This window comes from Gorilla gorilla, chromosome 5, assembly GCF_029281585.2.
Source record: "Gorilla gorilla gorilla isolate KB3781 chromosome 5, NHGRI_mGorGor1-v2.1_pri, whole genome shotgun sequence".
NCBI classification, from domain to species: Eukaryota; Metazoa; Chordata; class Mammalia; order Primates; family Hominidae; genus Gorilla; species Gorilla gorilla.
This window is the reverse complement of record NC_073229.2, coordinates 98,576,454-98,597,814: the sequence shown is the minus strand read 5'-3', so window position 1 is coordinate 98,597,814 and position 21,361 is coordinate 98,576,454. Positions and strand designations below refer to the sequence as shown.

The window sequence follows — 21,361 nt, the reverse complement described above, 5'->3', positions numbered from 1 at the left end:
ACTAATCCAAGAGGACTAGTGTCCTTATAAGAAGACAGAGAGACACCAGAGCTCAATCTTGCTGTCTTTGCACACACAGAAGAAAGGTCACGTGGGGACACAGCAAGAACACAGCTGTCTGCAAGTCAAGGTGAGAGCCCTCACCAGGAACCAACCCTGTCGGTACCTTGAACCTGGACTTCTAGCCTCCAGACTGTGAGAAAATAAATGACCGTTGTTTAAACCAAAAAAAAAAAAAAAAAAAACAAACAAACAAACAAAAAAAACTACTCTAAAAGAATCTTTTTAGAATTGTGTTGAATGACAGATTCCTACACTGTGTATGTTTTATTAGATCAAATATATCAATGTGTGAGTAAATAATCATATTTATAATTTAGATTCACTTTGTCTCTTTCAATCTACCACTGCCCCTAACAACAGTGACTTGCATGCAAAATTTAGTTATACTGGCTTCCTTTCAGTTCCTTCCCACCACAGGGAATTTTCACAAGTGGTTTACTTGTGAATACTCCTTTGTCAGGAATAACACAGACACACACATGTACACACACACACACACACCCCTCACCTTGCTAGTCAATATTTACCTTTCAGATCTCAGTTGGAATGTGATATCTATACTAGATTAGGTCCCCTTGATTATATGTCCTTATGGGACTCTGAACCTGACCACAGTCACCTCAAATTGAATAGGGTCCACAATGGTCAACATCATGTTTTCTAATTTTTATGTGGTGCTTCATTATTGTAAAAATGCGTTTCCATTCATTTTTCTTCTACTCATGGAAATAGCATTTCATATCGTATGGAGGTGGCATCAAGTGCATGGGCTCTGGAATGGTACTACCTGGCTAGTAGTTGTAAGACATGACAAGACACTTCTCTGCATCTCTAATGTTTCATCTGTAAATAAGAATAATAATGGCACCTATATTATAGGCACTGGAACAGTTCCTGACAGTTTGTAATTATTCAGCAAACATTAGCGTTTATTATTTCCTCCGTCACTTTAGATTAAGGTAAATGGCTTGGTCAAGATAAACGAACAGTGTTTATTCCTTTTTACAAGTCATTTTTGGGGCTTTCTTTTTCAAAGCAGATTTATTGGTTTTGCTGTTATCATAAATAAGTTTTAAATTAGCATTTCATTCCAAGATGTTGTGTACATTCTAATAAAGGTAAGCCATCTTGAAGTCCTTGATTTTAGTTTTCTACATAACTAGCTCTTTTTAGATTCATATTCAAGAGAAAACATTTTCAGAATTCTATTTTTAGTTAAATGCACTGATTATTTCCTACAGAAGACATGCTGTACCAATTGAAACCAGCACAAAAAAGAAAAAGAGGAACAAAGGTTATGACATTTAACATTGAATGCCAAGCTTTCTCGACATTAGAAACAGTCTCTTTTTGTTAATTTCTGTATCCAGAAGTTGTGATCTTTGTCTCTTTATTTAGTGATGACTTTAGGCTTTTATTATTGGTTTCTACAGTTTCTTCCTGAACACTTGTTCTTTTTTATTTGTATTTTACTTTCCATTTATACATTATTTTACTTCTATTTAGAAAGGAAAAAATCTGTCTTAACTAACTTTTAAAAAAATTAACATTGATAATTATTATCTAAAATTAATAAATTGGAGAAATCTAGAGTAACTCAGGACTTCCCACTCTGACAGTACTCTACTATTCCTAAGAATATTTCTCCTCACGCATTAGATGTGACATGGTATCCCTACCTTGTTTGTGGTTTTCTTGGACTCTTCCACTTAAAGTTACTGAAGAAGCTAAAGTGAATGGAGTCTTTACAGGAATCTTCCAAGTTCCTCATAATTAAAATTATTTTAATATTTGTTTCCTAAGTATAATCATACATGTCAACAGTGACTATCAAATTATATACTTTTCCTCAGTGATTTTCGGGTTTGCCTTCATTTCTCAATGGTATTCATGATCCTATACTTAGAGCTCAAGTAGTCCATTTTTATGATGTATGGATTTCATATTTGCCAATTTACCTACTTGCTAAAATTTATTTTTAACCTCAAAATCAATATTCACAGTGCTTTCACAGTCATTTGCAGACATGTGCAGAGTGGGAAAAGTTGTGAGTCACCCGCTCATACTTTCTCAGCTGAGCTTGAACAAGACGATGCTCTGGTTCTTGTTTTCAGCTTCATACTATAAACAAGTGTGTCCTTTCTTTAGTCTGTTTAGTGCCACATTTTCCTCATTTTTGTGCTTTTTGGCAGTGATTTCTCGTTTAAAATGTTTCCCAAGCAGGGTGCTAAGGTGCTTGTCTAGTGTTCCCAAGCACAAGACTGTGAATGTAGCTCATGGAAGTCCGTGTGTGTTAAATAAGTTTTGCTCAGGCATGAGTTACAGTGCTGTAGGTCATGTGTTCAATGTTAATGAAGCAACAACGTATATTAAATAAGGTGTCTTTAAACAGAAACACATATAAAACAAGACTCTGTATCGATTAGTTGACAAAAATACTTCGATGAGAGACTCACAGAAACCTAACCATATATGTCCCGTAAGAGCAATGGTTCAATATTTGCTAACTTAATGTTCACAGCAACTTTACTGAACATAACTACTTTGAATAATGAGAATCAGCAGTACTTTGTCATCGATTCTAAATCTTTGAAATTAGAATCTAAAGAGGGCCAGGGCCTCCCCTGAGCCAGGACGTCTCTGAGGCTCCACCTCCAAGCTCAGGCACGGCACAGCCTTGGGGGACGGAGAGAGCAGTTGTGCGCCCAACCAAAGTGATTGTGCCCTTGGTTGGGGGCCCGGGGCATGTCACCTATTGGAGTCAAACAGAAGCATCAACTTCTAACTTTGCTCAAAGCCACTCTCTTTTTAAACAACAACAATTTAAAACTATGAAGAGAAAAGGAACATTGCGCTTCGATGGCGAGCAAACCATTTCCCTTCGTGTGTTCTGTTTTTCTCCTCCTAGTCCCTCTCCTGCCACCTCTCCAAGACTGTTCCATGGGACACCCACTTCCCTCTGTTACGCAGTACATGACTATATAAGCATTTACGGGTGTTCTTACTATTATTATTAGACTGAAATGTGCCATGAGGTGCTATGAGGCATAAGAAAATTGGTACAAAAAGTATTTAAAAATTTGACTAAGCATCCCTGACTCCATTGCAGAGTGTTTTTGAAACTTAACATCTGGACCTCCCCTTCCCCCGGGAGTCTTTCCCATTAGAATGTTTGGGGTCGCCCAGGTGTCTATCATTAGACTGCCTGGGGTCAGTGGGAGTCTCTCCAATTAGAATGCCTGGGGTCGCCCAGGTGTCTCTATTATTAGAATGCCTGGGGTCAGCCAGGAGTCTCTCTCATTAGAATACCTGGGGTCAATATCGAAGGAAGCTCTTTAGACAGGGTTATGATACCAGATGCAAATTTTACACAAGAAATAATCAACATAGAAGGCTAAAATGAAGGTAAACATAAAAGACATTTTGTTCTTATGTTTTAATCACTATAACATTTCAACCAGATTTAAAAATAAATTGTTGTATTTATCAACTGGCAACCACATTTAATATATAAGTTAAAGCTACTGTAGATATTTAATAGTTTTCTACCTTTGCCTCTTAAAAGAGAGCAGAAACAATAGCTTTTAATCTTAATTGTGATACCTTCAAGAGCTGCTTTAACATAACTAAAATGCCTGCCAGCATATTAACTTGGACAATTAATGAATTTTTAAAAGAGGAATTAAATAGTTTCATTAAACTGTAAAATCAAGTTACTCATTTAATCTAATCTAGTTGTTGTTTTATACCAACATAGTATAAAAATATTTAGTCTGCTATACTAATTCTACACATATTAGTTTTTTTAAAAAAAGTCTGCAGTGGTACAATTGAGCTATTTGTATTTTAATTTGTTTTCTGGGTATTATCCAGATTGAGTTTTAGTGTGCTTATTGACAGCATCGCATTAAAATATCTTTTCAAAATCCAAATCCTAAAACTGAGCATATAGCCTGAAAGGGATTAATATATTGTAAAATTTAATAACAATATTTTAACAATTAAATTTAAATAAATGCAAAGTGATTCACATATGCCTAGATTGTACATGTAGTCTATAAATTAAATAGCAATTGATTCTGAAAAAAATACATGATTGTGGCTTAGTCCAAATATTAATATATGTATTGAGAACCTGCTATTGTGGACAGTGGAATTATGGCAATAAATAAGATAGACAATGTCCCTACCCTCAAGAAATATAGTCTATGGCATAGAGAGGGACTATCAATAACAAACTTCACAAATAGTGATATGTGTAATAAAGACAGTATATTAAAGAGATGTGCTAGAAAGTGATGATAGAAGAGGAAGCTACTTTAGATATTCTCAATAACAAGAAGTCAAGTGAACGTTTGGGGATTAGAGCAATCTAGACAGAGAGCCTAAAGTAATTTTAATGCTATACACTGCAGATTTTTAAATCCTGACCTCACCCTAAAAACATAACAAGTAAATTAGTCTCAATTCAGTGAGATGATGATGATGGTGACAGTTAGATAAATACAAGATTTGTTGAGGAATTGCTATGGACCAGCACTGTTCTAAACACAAATATTGCCTTATCAGATCTTCACAACATTTGTAAGAAGAATTCTATTTCCTCTTTGCAGATGAGGAAAACTAAGCCCCAAAGCAACATAGCTGGGAAGTGGTGAAATCAGAATGCATATACCATTGTTCTGCCTCCAGGGCCCACATCTTAATCATAACAGTGTATATTCATAAAATGGTTTTATTTTTAGTCCATTATTATACCTAAATGAATTTTCTTTCTTGATTTTCCCAGTCACTTTTGATAAAACTACATCTACTTTAACATTCCAATATCACATCTGACTCTAAATGGAATCTTTACACCACCACCACCACCACTCGCTGGCCAGGATTTGCTTACGTATGAGAAGGTAAAAAAGAGGGTGGTCTGACTTTTCATTTGCATGGAAGAGGAATTGATCCAGTGTACTTCTTGCTCTACCTACTCCTGGTGTTGAAAGAGGGAGGAGGAATACAGTATGAAGGGAGGACTATATTATGTATTTGGTTGGAAGTAAGAAGCCACCTTTGTGTGGTCTGTCTGCTGCTGACCACCTCTACCAGGGTGGTGGTCTCAGGTTTTAGTCCTGAGCAAGCCAGTGGACTAGGTGCTTAACATATATGTTTTCATTCAATAACCCTGTAAGTGAATGGTGATAATCTTCGTGTTAATCAGACTCTAAGATCTTAACTAGGGTGAGGTTCAACCACAGGTATTATCATACTAAAAATGTTTCAAGAATGCCATCTACAAAATGGAATGTCGCTGTATATTGTACTGTCTTTGTGATTATAAACAATGGAAAAGCCTTTCGTAAGATGAAAGAGGCTTGAGTTTATTTTAGCTGCTGCTCAGCGACAAGGATTTTCAAAATAAATTTTAACAGTACCAAAGAATATTCTTTCTTTCTTTCTTTGTTATAAATACAAAGCTGGGGGTAATAATATTTCAATTATTTGAAGTACTTTTATAAAAATAAGTTTAAAAATATAAACATATTTAATATGAATAAAAAACAAAGTATAACACAGGGATAACTTCGATTTTATTTTTACAAAAACTATTATAGGCTCTGAAGAAAGCCTGTATATCTTATGTGAATTGAAAGTATTTTGTTCAAGCAGAGTTCATAATTGACATATAGCAAAAAGCATAATCATGTCTTTCAGGATTTATAAACATGCAACATAGAAAGGACTATTTTTTTCTATAATTTTAAGAACCTAAAGACCAGTAAAATAATTCTGCATTGTCTATCATGCATATATTCAATGAGCACCTTTTATTTGATTAACATTTCCCTAGACACTAGATAGGCAAACATGAATAGAATACCAGTCTCTGACCATACTACATTCTGAGGCACCTAAGGATAACTAAGTGTACATCAATTCTTATGACACAATAAAATAAATCCATAATAGCTGTGGGATTCTGAAACAAAGTTATTTATAGAAATGTTTTTGATATAAAAAATAAACAGCTAATATGATGAGTTTCTACATCAGTAAAAATAATTTCATTTGAAATTGATTATAGTCTGAGCACGTACTACTATGTAAGAGACTCCACTGGGGGCCCTGAGAGATAGAAAGATGGCTTAAATACAATGTTGACACCTTTAGTTATTGATAATTTACTATAACATGGCAGTGTGCCTGGTAGCTGGAACAATGTGGCAAAAACTAATAAATCTGCTTCGTGAGATCCTTAGCAATTACTGTTCCATCTGCCTAGAACTATGCAGCCATATAAAAGTGTATCCCAACATCTTTTTAGTTGCTCCCTTTTAGAATTCCTGTCTTAACTCAAATGTCCCCTCCTCAATAAAATTTTCTCTAATATTTGATCTATGTTAACCCTCTCTCTCAGTTTTCTTCACTGCAAACAACATTTATTATTAATTATAAAGGTCTAGCATTTACTTACTGTTATTGTCTGTCTCTCCTACAAGAATTTAAGCTCTATAAAATCAGGGAATTTTCCTGCCCATCACCTCTGTATTCCCAGTGCCAAGAAGGATTCCTGGAACACAATAGGTACAAAATAAGAAATTTCTAATCACTGAATAAAAGGAAATATGAATAAATACATAACTTGTTTCTTCCTCCCATTCATTTATTCAAGAACCATTTATTAAGTTTCTACCATATGTCAGGAAGTTAGACACTGAGTTTACAATGTTGAGTTCCCTAAAAGAATTCACACACAATGTGATCAGAACAATAGACACAGAAATAAACAATGAAGTAAATACAATTAGAGAGAAGGAGTAATGCTGATAAAAATGGGCATATATAGCAACCTATGAGTACCAAGAAGGCTTCATTTGGGAGATAAACTCTGGCCTAATATTTTTTATATTATTTAAAATCTCCTTTTTTAACTTTTAAGTTCAGGGGTACAGGTGCAGGTTTGTTAGATAGGTAAACTGATGTCACAGGGGATTATTGCATAAATTATTTCATCGCTCAGGTAATTAAGCCTAGTACCCATCAGTTATTTATTTTTCCTGATCCTCTCCTTCCCCCACCCCTCTACCGTCTGATAGGCCTCAGCATGTGTTGTTCCCCTCTATGTGTCCATGTGATCTCATCACTTAGCTCCCACTTATAAGTGAGAACATACAGTATTTGGTTTTCTGTTCCTTAGTTTGCTAAGGATAATGGCCTCCGGCTCCATCCATGTCCCTGCAGAGGACATGGTCTTATTCTTTTATATGGCTGCATAGTAGTTCATGATGTATATGTACCACATGCATTTCCTTAATCCAGTCTATCAGTGATAGGTATTTAGGTTGATTATATGTTTTTACTATTGTGAATAGTGTAAAAAGAGCTTCTGCACAGAAGAAACTATCAATAAACAGACAACCCACATAATGAGAGAAAATTTTTGCAAACTATGCATTCAACAAAGGTCTAATATCTAGCATCTAGAAGGAACTTAAACAAATTTACATGAAAAAAAAGAACCCCATAAAAAAGTGGGCAAAGGACATGAACAGACACCTTTCAAAAGAAGACATACATGCAGCCAACAATGATATGAAAAAAGCTCAACATTACTGATCATTAGAGAAATGTAAATGAAAACCATAATGAGATATCATCTCACACCAGTCAGAATGGCTATTATTAAAAAGTAAAAAAAAAAAAAAAAAAAAAAAAAAAGATGCTGACAAGGTTGTGGAGTGAAAGGAATGCTTATATACTGTTGGTGGGAACATAAATTAGTTTAATCATTGTGGATGACAATATGGTGATTCCTCTGGGCTAAATTTTAAAGAGAAAAAGGTGGTCAAGAGAAAAAGAAATAGGCAATAAAAGGAAAACTAAGACAGGCAGAAGCATAAAAAACACAGAGCTCCTGGTTCTGGACAAGATGGAACAAGCACATTCCACTCTGTTGCTCCTACTAATTACAACAACAACAAAAAAAACAACAAAATGTATAAAATAACTATGAAAAAATCATTGAAATGTAAAGCAAAAAGTTAAAGACTTCTGACTAGAGATTGAGGGATCTACTAGAGCATCCTGCAATTAGAAACACAAATGGACACATACCAAAAAAGCTCAAGAAAAGCATAAGCCTTTTTTATCTCCTCTATAGCCAAAGGACCAGGAAGAAGTCAGCTCTGCAGATATTAGCTCTGCAATTATGCCCACCTCTCCCACTTCCCACTAGGCTCTGTTGTATCAGGACGAGCTGCAGACAAAACCTCTCAGACACTGAGTTGTAGAAGGAAGGGCCTTATTCAGCTGGGAGCATCGGCAAGCTACTGCCTTAAAATCCGACCTCCTCGAATGCACAATTTCTGTCCCTTTTAAGGGCTCACAACGCTAAAGATTTTACATGAAAAGGTCGTGATTGATTCGGGCAAGCAAGGGGTATATGACAGGGGCTGCATGCACCGGTGGTCAGGGAGAAACAGAACAGGGCAGGGAGTTTCACAGTGTTCTTCTATACAATGTCTGGAATCTATGAATAACGTCGGTTTCTAAGTTATGAGCTGATTTTTAACTACTGGGTTTAGGCCAGGCAGGCCCAGGCCTGGTTTCAGGCCTGGCGCCGAGCTGCCTGTCTTTGGTTTTATTTCCTTGTTGTTTTTTCTTAAAACAGGTACTGAGTATAAAACAATATAAAATATTATGAGAGGGTCTTTCTCTTCCTTCACTCTCCCTTTTGAGACTCTCACTTTTTATTAGTGGGAGTTCTCACTCTTATTTTTGTTACTTATATCTTTTTGTGCAATAGATTGATAGTGATTTATATAGTATGCTTGTGCTGAAGCATTTTGGTGAAGTAAGGTAGCGACAAAGCTTTTTATCATTTGAAGAAGTACAGGTAGCAAACAAGGGAGCAGTAAGCAGGTTCCTATTACTATTATTACTTTTATTATAGGAGCTTTAAATTTTCCTATTGCTGGGAACCAATTTCTAAACATGGCTCCTGGATTGAGTCCGTGCCACACTTGCACAGGTACATGTGCCAGTTGTGTTATATCTTTAACTATATCTTTAGCTATTTGCCCCAATCATCTATGTGTAGACAACAATTAGTAAGGTTAAATTTTTCACAAACTCCTCTTTCAGCTGCTAGCAAGTAGTCAAGAGCTAGTCTATTTTGATAGATAGCATTTTTCATCAGAGTCTCTTGCCAGGCAAGAACAGTCAAGGCTTGACCGGTTTTATTAGTGATGATTTTTAAAACAGCTTGCAACTGTATGATTCAGTTGAGCATGTAAATGGGGGTCCGGTATCCCCATGAGCCGTCTTGTGTCTAAGTGGCAGGATTATAGTATTGTATGATTCTTTCAGGGGGCCATTCATTATTTTTTTAATCACCTATGGCTATGCTTCATTTTTTGCAGGAAGCATAGACTGAGAAGCCTAGAAGTTCACCTGTTTTTATGGGCAGTAAGAAGAAAGATGGCTTGATGGTGCCAATTACACAGCTACCTGTCTACTGATCAGGGAGCTTAGCATAAGCACTGTGTCCACATATCCAGTATAACCTGGTGGGTGCCGTCCAGTCCCAGTGGAATTCTGGGTGGGCCCAAACAGTCTGCAACTTTGGAAATTTACTGAATGGATTTCCTTCTGTGTAATTGGAACTTCACCATGTAACTGTTTTTTGTAGTACCATTATACAGCTTTTGCTCAAGACAACTAAGCCGCGCTACAGGATGAGTGAATCTTTTTCCTTTTCTAGCTATGCAATACTGTCCAATAATTGAGACTTTTAGAATCTAAAAATTATCAGGCTGGTTCTTTTGGGCTGGGAATTCATCAGGAACTGGATCTGTAGGAACTAATTCTCGGGCTTCCTATGGCCATTGATTTCCTGTTACGGTTTCTCCACAAACATAACATGAGGTGACATTTAGAGACTGGGCTACATGCTTGGCTAATTGCAAAAACAAATTTTTAATTTTTCCTGGAATCTCAGGTACTGGCACATTTAGTTTATCATAGAAAGTCTGAAACACTGGTTCTGGATAGCGTCTTTGAACCTCTCCTTTTATTAGGATGCTTACACTAGGATCTAGTCCTTTTCCATTAATGTCTAATGTTACATATTTTCCTTTATTTTACTTTAGGTCTGAGGGGTTTGTGATTATCAATTCTAAAAGGTTGCAGCTCACACTCATGCAGGAGGGGCTGACTTTTCCTTTTTGGCGTCAAACAGGATCTTTTTTATCTTCTTTTTAAATAACCCAAATGCCACAAGACCAGTATTGATACATCTCACATAAATATGATTTTTGACAGATGTACTTATTTTATGCTGTGTAACTTTTTTCCCAATCTAGAGAACTGCATCTTATCTCATGCTGTTTACTATTAATAGTGGCACAGGCATCAAATTTTAAGGTTACAGTTTTGGGGACACCCTCATTCTTCTGTTCTATTACTTTACTTGTGTCACCTAGAAAAGGACCAGTCCTTAATTTTATTTTAAAAACTGTGATCATGGGAGGCTTAAAGGGGTCATAGCACACATCGGGCTGGTCACTTCCTGGATTACATACTTTGGATAGAATAGCATTATACAAACAAGTTTCTTTTAGAGTCCTGGTATACTTATAATAACCATAAAATAATAGGACTGTAGCAATCTTTTGTCCTATCTCAGTGACTTGATGTATGTACTGGGAACAGCCCTCAGTCTGAGGAAGGTCAGTTGAAGTCCTTACTGTACAAGTCCAAATTTTAGGGAAAATGAGTCCCACAATGAGTTTCCTCATGCTTTGGCCGTGCATGGACCAGTCAGCTTCTGGGTGTGACTGGAGCAGGGCTTGTCGTCTTCTTTAGAGTCACTTTGCAGGGGTTGGCAAAGCTGCTCCCATCCACGTACAGCTCCCAGTCTACTGATGTTTAAGGATGGTCTCGGAGGTTGGGCCCACTAGAATAAACTGAGTCCAATACTTCTACACAGTTATGTTTAACTGGGCTCTTTGACACTGGGAGCAAGGTGGCGGGGTTTAGGGTGTTGCAAACTTCAGTTCTTATGTGGGGATTTTCGCAGAGCAAGCTTTGGTATCTAGTTAGTCTAGCATTCATTAGCTAATGGTGTCCTTTGTTATTTATTAAAATCACCACAGCATGGGGGGACTTTATGTGTAGGTTTTGGCTAAGAGTTAGCTTATCTGCTTCTTGTGCTAACAGGGCTGTTGCTACCAGGGCCCTTGGACAAGGGGGCCAGCCTTTGGAAACCCCGTCTAGTTGTTTTGAGAGACAGGCCACTGGCCTTGGCCAGGGCCCTATAGTCTGGGTTAAAACTACAACTGCCTTTTTTTTTTTTCTTTTTTGACACATAGAGTGTAAAGAGTTTTGTCAGGTCAGGTAGCCTCAGGGCTGAGGCCAACATGAGTTTTTGTTTTTAACTCATGAAAAGCTCATTGCTATTGGTTGTAATAGATATAGTTTATCTAATCTACATTTTTATTGACTGTCATCTACCAAAATATTGACTTAAACCTTGTAACTATTTGATTTCAAGCTTTAAATTGATCTGGTATTCCCTGGGGGCTTCAATTGCATGTAAATAAATGTGAGAGTTGAAAGACCTATAAGGGGCTTCTCTCACTTTACGATGTCTTATTATTATTATTTTTCCTTCCTCTGGTAGATGAAATGCCAGGGTGAAAGGGATAGTCAAATGGACTAAAGCACAAGTGCCACTCTAGTTATTTGGCAGAGTGCCCAGTAAAGGTTCCCCACAATACCACCACACATCTGCACGGGGATGAACAAGGGCTGACTGATTGATAAGCTCTTGAAAATTCTTAAGCTCACCGCATCCCTTTAGGTCTCCAAGGAATGCTAAGTTTCCTCCCTGCCGTGAGAGACACGAAGTGAACTTAGTGTTGGGAGACGGAAGCTGGATGGCCCTCAGGGGCTGACCTGCAGGGACTTCGGGATATAGCAGAGACAGCTTCACGTGAGTTACTACTCCAGGATGTAGAATCCTGGAAAAGAGCTACCATGCAGCCCACGCCTGGTCGACTGGAGGACCACCTTAGTGGAAGGGAGACAATCTGGGCCTCTGGCCTGCCATGTGCACAAGCATAACAATTGCTTTTGTTTAACATGCAGATGGAATATTTGATCCATTTCAACCAGGCATTTGCATCTTGGTATGTTGTCTTAATTGCCAAAGTTTGTTTTAAGTCTTTAACTTTTATCTTCCTCTAGTAAAATGAAAGTTTCCCTTAGCACCAATTTTTATTAGTTTTTAGACCAAAGAACGCTAAACATCATTTTATATTTAATAATGTTTCTTGTATCATTTTCATACCAGATAAGCTAAATTTTACCTTTATATTAGTGTGTTATTAATATTAAACTTAATTTTAATAAAACCTTGTCGACATATTTCTCCAATTTTTCATGTTTGACCATAAGGTAAGATTTTATAGACTTTTTTTAACCTTTTATAATTTTTGTTAAAGAGCAGGTTGATGCTTTATGAAAAAAACCTGTTGCATTTTTACTTTCATGTCCAGTTCACAGAAAAACTGGATGATACCTTTTTAACTTTAGCTAATATGTTTACACACAGAATTTTCTTTACAATTAATGTTTTAAAACTTGCTTAAACTTTTAAAACAATTTTTTTAACCTTTTAATGTAGGTAAAAAATCCACATTCTTATGCCTCCTTATAATCTTTTTACCAAAGGTATATTTTACTTTTTTATACACTTTGTACATAAACTGTTTCTTCAATAGTACTCAGGAGGCCTTATTACTGTTAAATTATACAACATTTTTTGCATAAAAATTTTTATAACATTTTTTCTTTCACGACTTTCCCTGACAATTCTTCAACATGTCTGAACTTTCTGACTTATTACAAACATTTTTTTCTCTTTAAACAACCAGTTAATTTATTTCAGGACAAGAATTTACCATATAACACTCTTTTTACATAAATTTTTCCTCCCCCTCTTTTTTTTTTTTTTTTTGAAGATAACCATTCCTTTTTTAAAAGAGAACTTTCTTTATATCTTTGGACTAGACTGTTTAAGGCCACAAGATTAGAAGTTACCATAATACATGTTACACTGTTAACTTTTAGCAAACTTCACTTTTGTTGAAAACCTTGTCAGTTTGAGATGTCAATTATCCTTTGCTATTAATAAGACCCTGTTTAGTCTAAACTAACTTAGAATTGGTATGGATGGCCTCTTTTTCTCTCTGCTGGTCTTTCCTTGCCTCTGCCAGCCACTTATGCTGCTGTTCTCTTAACTACTGTGGTGAGAGGAAAGGGGGTCTAAAACCAGCTGTAACTGTCTATGTACGAAAACTGGTCTGGGTACTTTGGCTTACCCAGGTTACCTTGTGCCATACCTTTGAAACAAGGGACCTGTCCAGGCATCCTTCTGATGGCCAACCCACCTCTAATGCTAGCCAGTCTATTTCACACAAAGTTCTAAGTTTTCCTGGTGTCATAGTTAACACCGTAATCTCCCTTAAATTCTTTCTTGAATTTTTTTTTAACATAGTTCCCAGTGGGGTGGGCTTACTTTGCACCTGACCCATGTTTTTTTGAGATAAAACACCATGCTCACATGACACACACACCACAAACAAAGAAGAGGGAAAAGGGCACACACACACTTTTGCAATTTATACCAAACCAAAATCAAAACCAAAATCAGAGAAATCCAACAAATCCAAGCCAGGTCAAAACCTAAACCAAAGTATCCAGCAATTCAAGTCAAGTCAAAACCAGAACAAAGATGCCAATACAGGCAAACCGTGGGTGATCAGGCCACGCTTCCACTCAGATGGAGTGGGGCAAGTTCAAAAGACTAGTCTTACCAAGTCAAGCCAAGTCAAAACCAGAACAAAGATGCCAGTACAGGCACACTGCGGGTGATCAGGCCATGCTTCCACTCAGGTGGAGTGGGACAAGTTCAAAAGACTAGTCTTACCAAGTTTCAGATGTCTGGACTCCAAGTGCCAGTTCCTTCCTGGTGTTCAGCCACTGTGTTTATCCTCCGCGGGGGCCTGCCAAGCGCTGCTGTGGTGAGGCATCCCACTGGGGCAATTTCCTACCCAGGAGCGCTGTTTGGATCACGTCACTCAGGCTGGCTGGAGTCCCCCGCAGAAATGCTCCACAGGGCAGGTCTAAGCCGCCTAAGGTGCTGCCTTGGCAGTCCGTCAATTACCTCACTTCCTGGTCAGGGAACCAAGAAATGTAGCGGGACGAGCTGCAGACAAAACTTCTCAGACACCGAGTTGTAGAAGGAAGGGCTTTATTCAGCTGGGAGCATTGGCAAGCTACTGCCTTAAAATCCAAGCTCCCCGAGTGCACAGTTTCTGTCCCATTTAAGGGCTCACAACACTAAAGATTTTACATGAAAGGGTCGTGATTGATTCGGGCAAGCAAGGGGTATGTGACAGGGGCTGCATGCACCGGTGGTCAGAGAGAAACAGAACAGGGCAGGGAGTTTCACAATGTTCTTCTATACAATGTCTGGAATCTATGAATAACATCGGTTTCTAAGTTATGAGTTGATTTTTAACTACTGGGTTTAGGCCAGGCAGGCCCAGTCCTGGTTTCGGGCCTGGCGCCGGGCTGCCTGTCTTTGGTTTTATTTCCTTGCTGTTTTTTGTTAAAACAGGTACTGAGTATAAAACAATATAAAATAATATGAGAGGGTCTTTCTTTTCTTTCACTGTGAAGATTGTGGGTGATGCTTTGTCAACCATCCCACCCTTCAAATGAGAGTTGAAATAACTCTTCCCACCAGGTGCTTTGAAGCCGGTGGGGTACAGCACTGTTGACCATACTCACTCTGCAGCACTGCAAGCAGAGGCCATGCCCTTCCTTCTCCCCACTGGGCTCTGTAGAGATGTGAGTGGAATATTCTCAATCATCCCTGCCTGCATTAAGTGAACAACAACAAATAGATAGCACTCTAGCCCCTTTGAACTAGAGAGTCAGGGCAGAACTATAGAGCACACAATGCTGGAGAAAATGGTTCTCTAAATCTGTGTGTTTAAAGTCCTGGGAAGGTCTCAACCAGCCCCTGCATGGCATTGACCAGAATCAGCACAGCAAATGGTTTGAGAAGAGAATTATGGTATGTAATGGCACTCAGGTTTCAAATTGGCCTCTGGGTAACACACAAACAAAGCTAACCACAATAGCACAGAAGAGTCTCTGAAAACTAAACTGACATTTGAATCACAATCCACAAAATGGTCCAAGAGTTGCATTCTAAACCTAAATTGGTTGACTTTGACTGTTTGCTAAAATAGAAATTTTAAATGGCACTTAGAGGCTGATAATATAATGTTCAAACTGTCTTTGACGCAATCTAAAACTATTCATTCGACCAAAAAGTAGAAAAATATCAAAGAAATGAGAAAAGACAATCAAAAGATACATAGAGGTGGCACAGATGTCAGAATATCTGACAGTGATTTTAAAGCAGCCCCAGAAGGAGGAGTCAACATGGCCAAATAGACACAACTAGGAGGAACATCTCCCACTGAGAGACCGGGAGTTTGGGTAGACTGCCACATTTTCGGCAAATCTTCAGAGGGAAGGCATTGAGAGTGAATAGAGGGAGGATGCAGACACTGGGGTGAAGTGGAAGGAAGCATGGAACCCTGGTTTTGCTGAGCACCAGGACTTGATTCTTGACTCCCAGAGGCTAGTGGAGAAGGGGTGAGTTGAACAGGTAAGGACTGGCCCGCTCTTGCCACAGACCTGCAGAATTGTAGTAGCAGGAGATTTCACAACTGCCATGGACACTTGAGTGGGCAAGGAGAGCTGCTTAGAAAAGTGGAAGTGGAAGGACTCCAGCCTGCGCAGATCATAGAGGGTTTGGTGCAGGAATGTCTATAGTGGAGTACAGCTAGCAACATTCATAGCCCAAGGCTTGTCATATTCTTCCAGGGGACTTTAGCTTTAGGGCAACTTTTGGACCTGGACAGAGTAGGGCAGTCTTGCCTGAAGGATGGGGCCAGACTGCTGTGAGTGCCCCTTTATCTGCTGGTCTCTTATGGAACCCCAGCATGACTACACCCTCCTGTAGTGCAGCCTCAGATGCACGAGAGTGGTTTCTGTGGGCTGTCATTACAGCTACTTTGACAGCAGACCATCACACATTCCTATCAGAAAGCTCCAGCAGACCAGTCCCAGCAATAAGCAGCAGCCTACCTGCATTGTCCCTTCACCATGGCATAACCCTACTGCTTTGCTGGAATGTACTCTCCCATGCCCATTCCCCAACCACTTTGCTGGCACATGCCAATGGGGAGACCTCACCACTCCTGCCCTGCCAGCACACAGGTGCATGTGTACTGCTCTGCACCACCGTTAGCACGAGTGCACCGCACTGCCCCTATACCTCACTGACTCACAGACATCCTGCTGCACCACCACCACTAGTGCAAATGCATGCACCGATACTGGTATTCCTGTGCCCACCAGTACTCCACCTTCACCAATATCAGTACAAGCATGGGTAGGAATACCACTGCCCCAATCCTGCCAATGCCCTGCCCCAGCTGGTATGCGTCACCCTGCTATGCTGCTGCAGATGCTATTACATGCATGCAAGCATGGATCCTGCTGCGACTGACCTGAAGAAGGACTTTGGTTGACACCACCTTTGAGAGTGTTGTGGGAAGTCGGCTGGGAACACCTTGACCCCACCAGCACAGCAGGTTCCAAACCTTGAGGTGCTAGAGAACAAAGCCAGAGTACCAGCCCCCCAGAGTTAGAGCACACATCCCAGTAGTGCTGAGCCAAGTCTTTTCCTTTCTAAAATCTTCCAGAAATGAAGCCAGTTTACTGAGCCCAACTTACACCAGCAGTAAGCCCCCAAGGGCATCAAAGAAGATAAAAGCAAGAAACCCCATCCAAAGGACAGCAACTTCAAAGACTGAAGGAACATCAGCCCACACAGATGAGAAAGAAACAGTGAAAGATCTCTGGCAACTCAAAGAGCCAGAGTGTCTTCTGCCTTCCACATGACCACACTACTTCATCAGCAAAGTTCTTAACCAGGGTGAACTGGCTGAAATAATAGACATAGAATTCAGAATACTGATAGGAATAAAGATAATCAGGATTCAGGAGAAAGTTAAAACTCAACGCGTGGTGTGTAAGGAATACGATAAAAGAATACAAGAGGTGAAAAATGAAATAGCCATTTAAGAAAGAATCGAACTGATCTGACAGAGTTGAAAACCTCATGTCAAGAATTTTACGATACAATCACAGGTATTAACAGCAGAATAGATCAAGCTGAGGAACGAATGTCAGAGCTCAAGAGCATGTTCTCCAAAATAACTCAATCAAACCAAAATGAAGAAAAAATAATAAATAATGAACAAACCCCCTGAAGAATATGGGATTATGTAAAAAGACCAAGTCGACCACCAATTGGTGTCCCTGAAAGAGATGAAAAGAAAGCAAGCAACTTTAAAAATATATCTGATGATATTATCCATAAAAATTTCCCTATCCTCTCTAGAGAGGCCAACACTGAAATTCACGAAATGCAAAGAACTCCTGTGAGATACTATACAAGATGACCATCCTGAAAACACATAGTCATCAGATTCTCCAAGGTCAAAATAAAAGAAAAAAAATGTTGAAGACAGCTAGACAGAAGGGGCAGATGATTTATAGAGGAACCCCCAACAGGCTAACGGTAGATATTTCAGCAGAAACCCTAAAATTCAGAAGAGATTGGGGGCCTGTATTTAGCATTCTTAAAAAAAAAAAGAAACTTGGCGATTCCTCAGGGATCTAGAACCAGAAATACCATTTGACCCAGCAGTCCCATTACTGGTTATATACCCAAAGGATTATAAATAATTCTACTATAAAGACACATGCACATGTATGCCTATTGCAGCACTGTTCACAATAGCAAAGACTTGGAACCAACCCAAATGCCCATCAATGATAGATTGGATAAAGAAAATGTGGCCCATATACACCATGGAATACTATGCAGCCATAAAAAGGATGAGTTCATGTCCTTTTCAGGGACATGGATGAAGTTGGAAACCATCATTCTCAGCAAACTGACACAGGAACAGAAAACCAAACACCACATGTTCTTACTCATAAGTGGGAGTTGAACAATGAGAACACATGGACACAGGCAGGGAAACATCACACACTGGGGCCTGTTGAGGGGTGAGGGGCTAGGGGAGGGATAGCATTGAGATGTAGATGACGGGTTGATGGGTGTAGCAAACCACTATGGCACATGTATACCTATGTAACAAACCTGCACATTCTGCACATGTATCCCAGAACTTAAAGTATAATTAAAAATAAATAAATAATTAAGTAATGAAAGAAACTTGGGAGGTAGAGCGAGATGGTGGAATAGAAGTTTCCATGGATCATCCCCCATGAAAGAGCACCAATTTAACAAATATCTATACCAAATTACCTTCATAAGGACCAACACTCAGGTGAGCAAAAACAGTAACTTGTTTTAACTTCATGTCACTGAAAAGGGCACTGAAGAGATAGGAAAAAAAATCTGAAATTTCTGAAACCACCCCTCCCTCATCCTCCTGCAGTGGTGGCATGATGCAGAGAGGATTTCTGTGCGCTGGGCAGAGAAGAAACTCAGCAATTGTGAGGCATTAAACTCAATGCTGTCCTGTTACATCAGAAAGCAAAACCAGACAAAAATAATCTGATTCCTGCCCATAGTGGGAGCATTTATACCAACCTTTAAGATCTGAAACACGGCAAGAATGCACACTTACACCACTGTTATTCAACGTGGTACTCAAAGTCTTAGCCAGAGCAATCAGACAAGAGGAAAAATATAAGCGCATCCAATTTGGAAGAGAAAAAAGTCAAATTATCCTTGTTTGCAGATAATATTATATTTGGAAAAACCTAAAAAGCCTGCCAAAAAACCATTAGAACTGATAAACAAATTCAGTTAAGTTGCAAGATATAAAATCAACATACAAATTCGATAGCATTTCTATATGCTGTGAAAGGAAAATAAATCTCAGGACCCCGAAATTACTAAGCCAAGGAAAGAGTTAGTTAGGCTGAGAACTATATCAGGCAAACCTGCCTCCCATTTTGTTCCTAAATAAGATAGCTACAAAGATAAAAAGCTGCATCCCTCCCTCACAAGTTGGCCGCAAGGAAATTCTTTGTGGACAAAGGATAGACAGAACTCAAAGTCATCCCTCTGAGGCTCACCTGAGATAAACACATATCCGATTGCTTCTTCTGCCCATTGTTTATGTAAAAATGTAGATTAACTGAGCCAGGTTAAATTTCATATTCATTGGAAGGCTGATCAAAGACTCAAAAGAATGCAAACTTTTGTCTCTTATCTACTTCTAACCTGGAAGCTCCCCCACCCCCTTGCTTTGAACTTTCCCACCTTATTGAACGAAACCATTGCACATATTGATTGATGTCTCATGTCTCCCTAAAATGTGTAAAAGCAAGTTGTACCCTGATCACCTTGGGTACATGTCTTCAGGACTTCCTGATGTTGTGTCATGGATGCATCCTTAACCTTGGCAAAATAAACTTTCTAAATTCATTGACACTTTTCTCAGATACTTTTTGGTTTACAATGCCAATACTAAACAATCTAAAAAAGAAATTAAAAATTAATGCCATTTATGATAACTACAAATAAATACCTAGGAATTAACCAAAGAAGTAAAAGATCTTGCTAATGAAAACTATAAAACACTGATGCAAGAAATTGAAGAGGACACCAAAAAAAATGGAAAGATATTTCATGTTCATAGATTGGAAGAATCAATATTATTAAACTGTCCATACTACTTGAAGCAATCTACAGATTCAATGCAATCCCCATCAAAATACTAATGACATTCTTCACAGAAATTAAAAAAATACTATCCTAAAACTTATATGGAACCACAAAAAACCCAGAATAGCCAATGTTATCTTGAACAAAAAGAACAAACCTGGAGGAATCACGTTACATGACTTCAAATTATACTACAGAGCTGTAGTAACCAAAATGGCATGGTACTGGAAACAAACAAACAGACACAAAACCAGTGGAAGAGAATAGTGAACCCAGAAATAAATCCACACACTGGCAGTGAACTGATTTTCAAAAAAGCTGTCTATAACATCCCTGGGGAAGACAATGTCTTCAAAAAATGGTGCTGGGAAAACTGAATATCTATATGGAGAGGAATGAAACTAGACCCTTATCTCTCACCATATAGAAAAATCAAATCAAAATGAATTAAAGACTTAAATCTAAGACTTCAAACTATGACACTACTACAAGAAAACTTTGGGGAACATCTTCAGGACATTGGTGTGGGCAAAAACTTCTTGAGTAGATATACAGAAATGGGATCACATTAAGTTAAAAAGCTTCTGCACAGGAAAGGATACAATCAACAAAATGAAGAGACAACACACAGAATGGGAGAAAATATTTGCAAACTGCCCATCTGACAAGGGATTAATAATCAGAGTATATAAGGAGCTCAAACAACTCTATAGGGAAAAATCTTATAATTCCTGTTTTTTAAAATGGGCAAAATATTTGAATAGACATTCCTCAAAAGAAAACATAAACATGGAAAATGAGAAGGTGCTCAACATCCCATTGATTGTCAGAGAAATGCAAGTCAAAACTACCACGAGATATCATTGTACCCAAGTTACAATGGCTTTTATCCAAAAGACAGGCAATAACAAATGCTGATGAAAAGGTAGAGAAAAATAGAACCATCACAACCACTGTGAAGAAAAGTTTGGAGGGTCCTTGGAAAACTAATGAATAGACATACCTTGTGATCCAGCAATCCCACTGCTGGATATCTACCCAAAGGAAAGGAAATGAGTATATGGAAAAGATGTATGCATTTGCATGTTTTTTGCAGCACTGTTCACAATGGCTGATATTTGAAAGCAACCTAGGTGTCCATCAGCAGATGAATGGATAAAATGTAGTACTTATACACAATCAAGTACTATTCAGCCATAAAAAAGAATGAGATCCTGTTATTCACAATAATATGAAATAAAACTAGAGGCCATTATGTTAAGTGAAATAAGCCAGGCAGAGAAAAACAAATATCACGTTTTCACTTATTTGTGGGATCTAAAAATCAAAACAATTGAACTCATAGAGAGTAGAAAGATAATTACAAGAAGCTGAGCAGCTTCTTGTAGGTGGTGGGAAGGAGGTAGGAATGGTTAATAGGGTACAAAAAATGTTAATTATACTCAT

General features: G+C 38.4%; 2 long non-coding RNA genes across 2 annotated transcripts in view; one reads left to right on the top strand and one right to left on the bottom strand.

The window, feature by feature from the left end:
* The window catches only part of LOC109027208 (uncharacterized), a 632,904-nt gene that overhangs the window by 203,803 nt on the left and 407,740 nt on the right, over nucleotides 1-21,361 (bottom strand). The window lies entirely within an intron of this gene.
* Nucleotides 3,347-21,361, top strand: part of LOC129534229 (uncharacterized) — a 150,915-nt gene continuing 132,900 nt past the window's right edge. Inside the window, exons 1-2 of the long non-coding RNA XR_008680731.1 lie at nucleotides 3,347-3,468; nucleotides 4,853-4,970. This is a non-coding gene — a long non-coding RNA (uncharacterized lncRNA). The remainder of the gene's footprint in view (nucleotides 3,469-4,852; nucleotides 4,971-21,361) is intronic.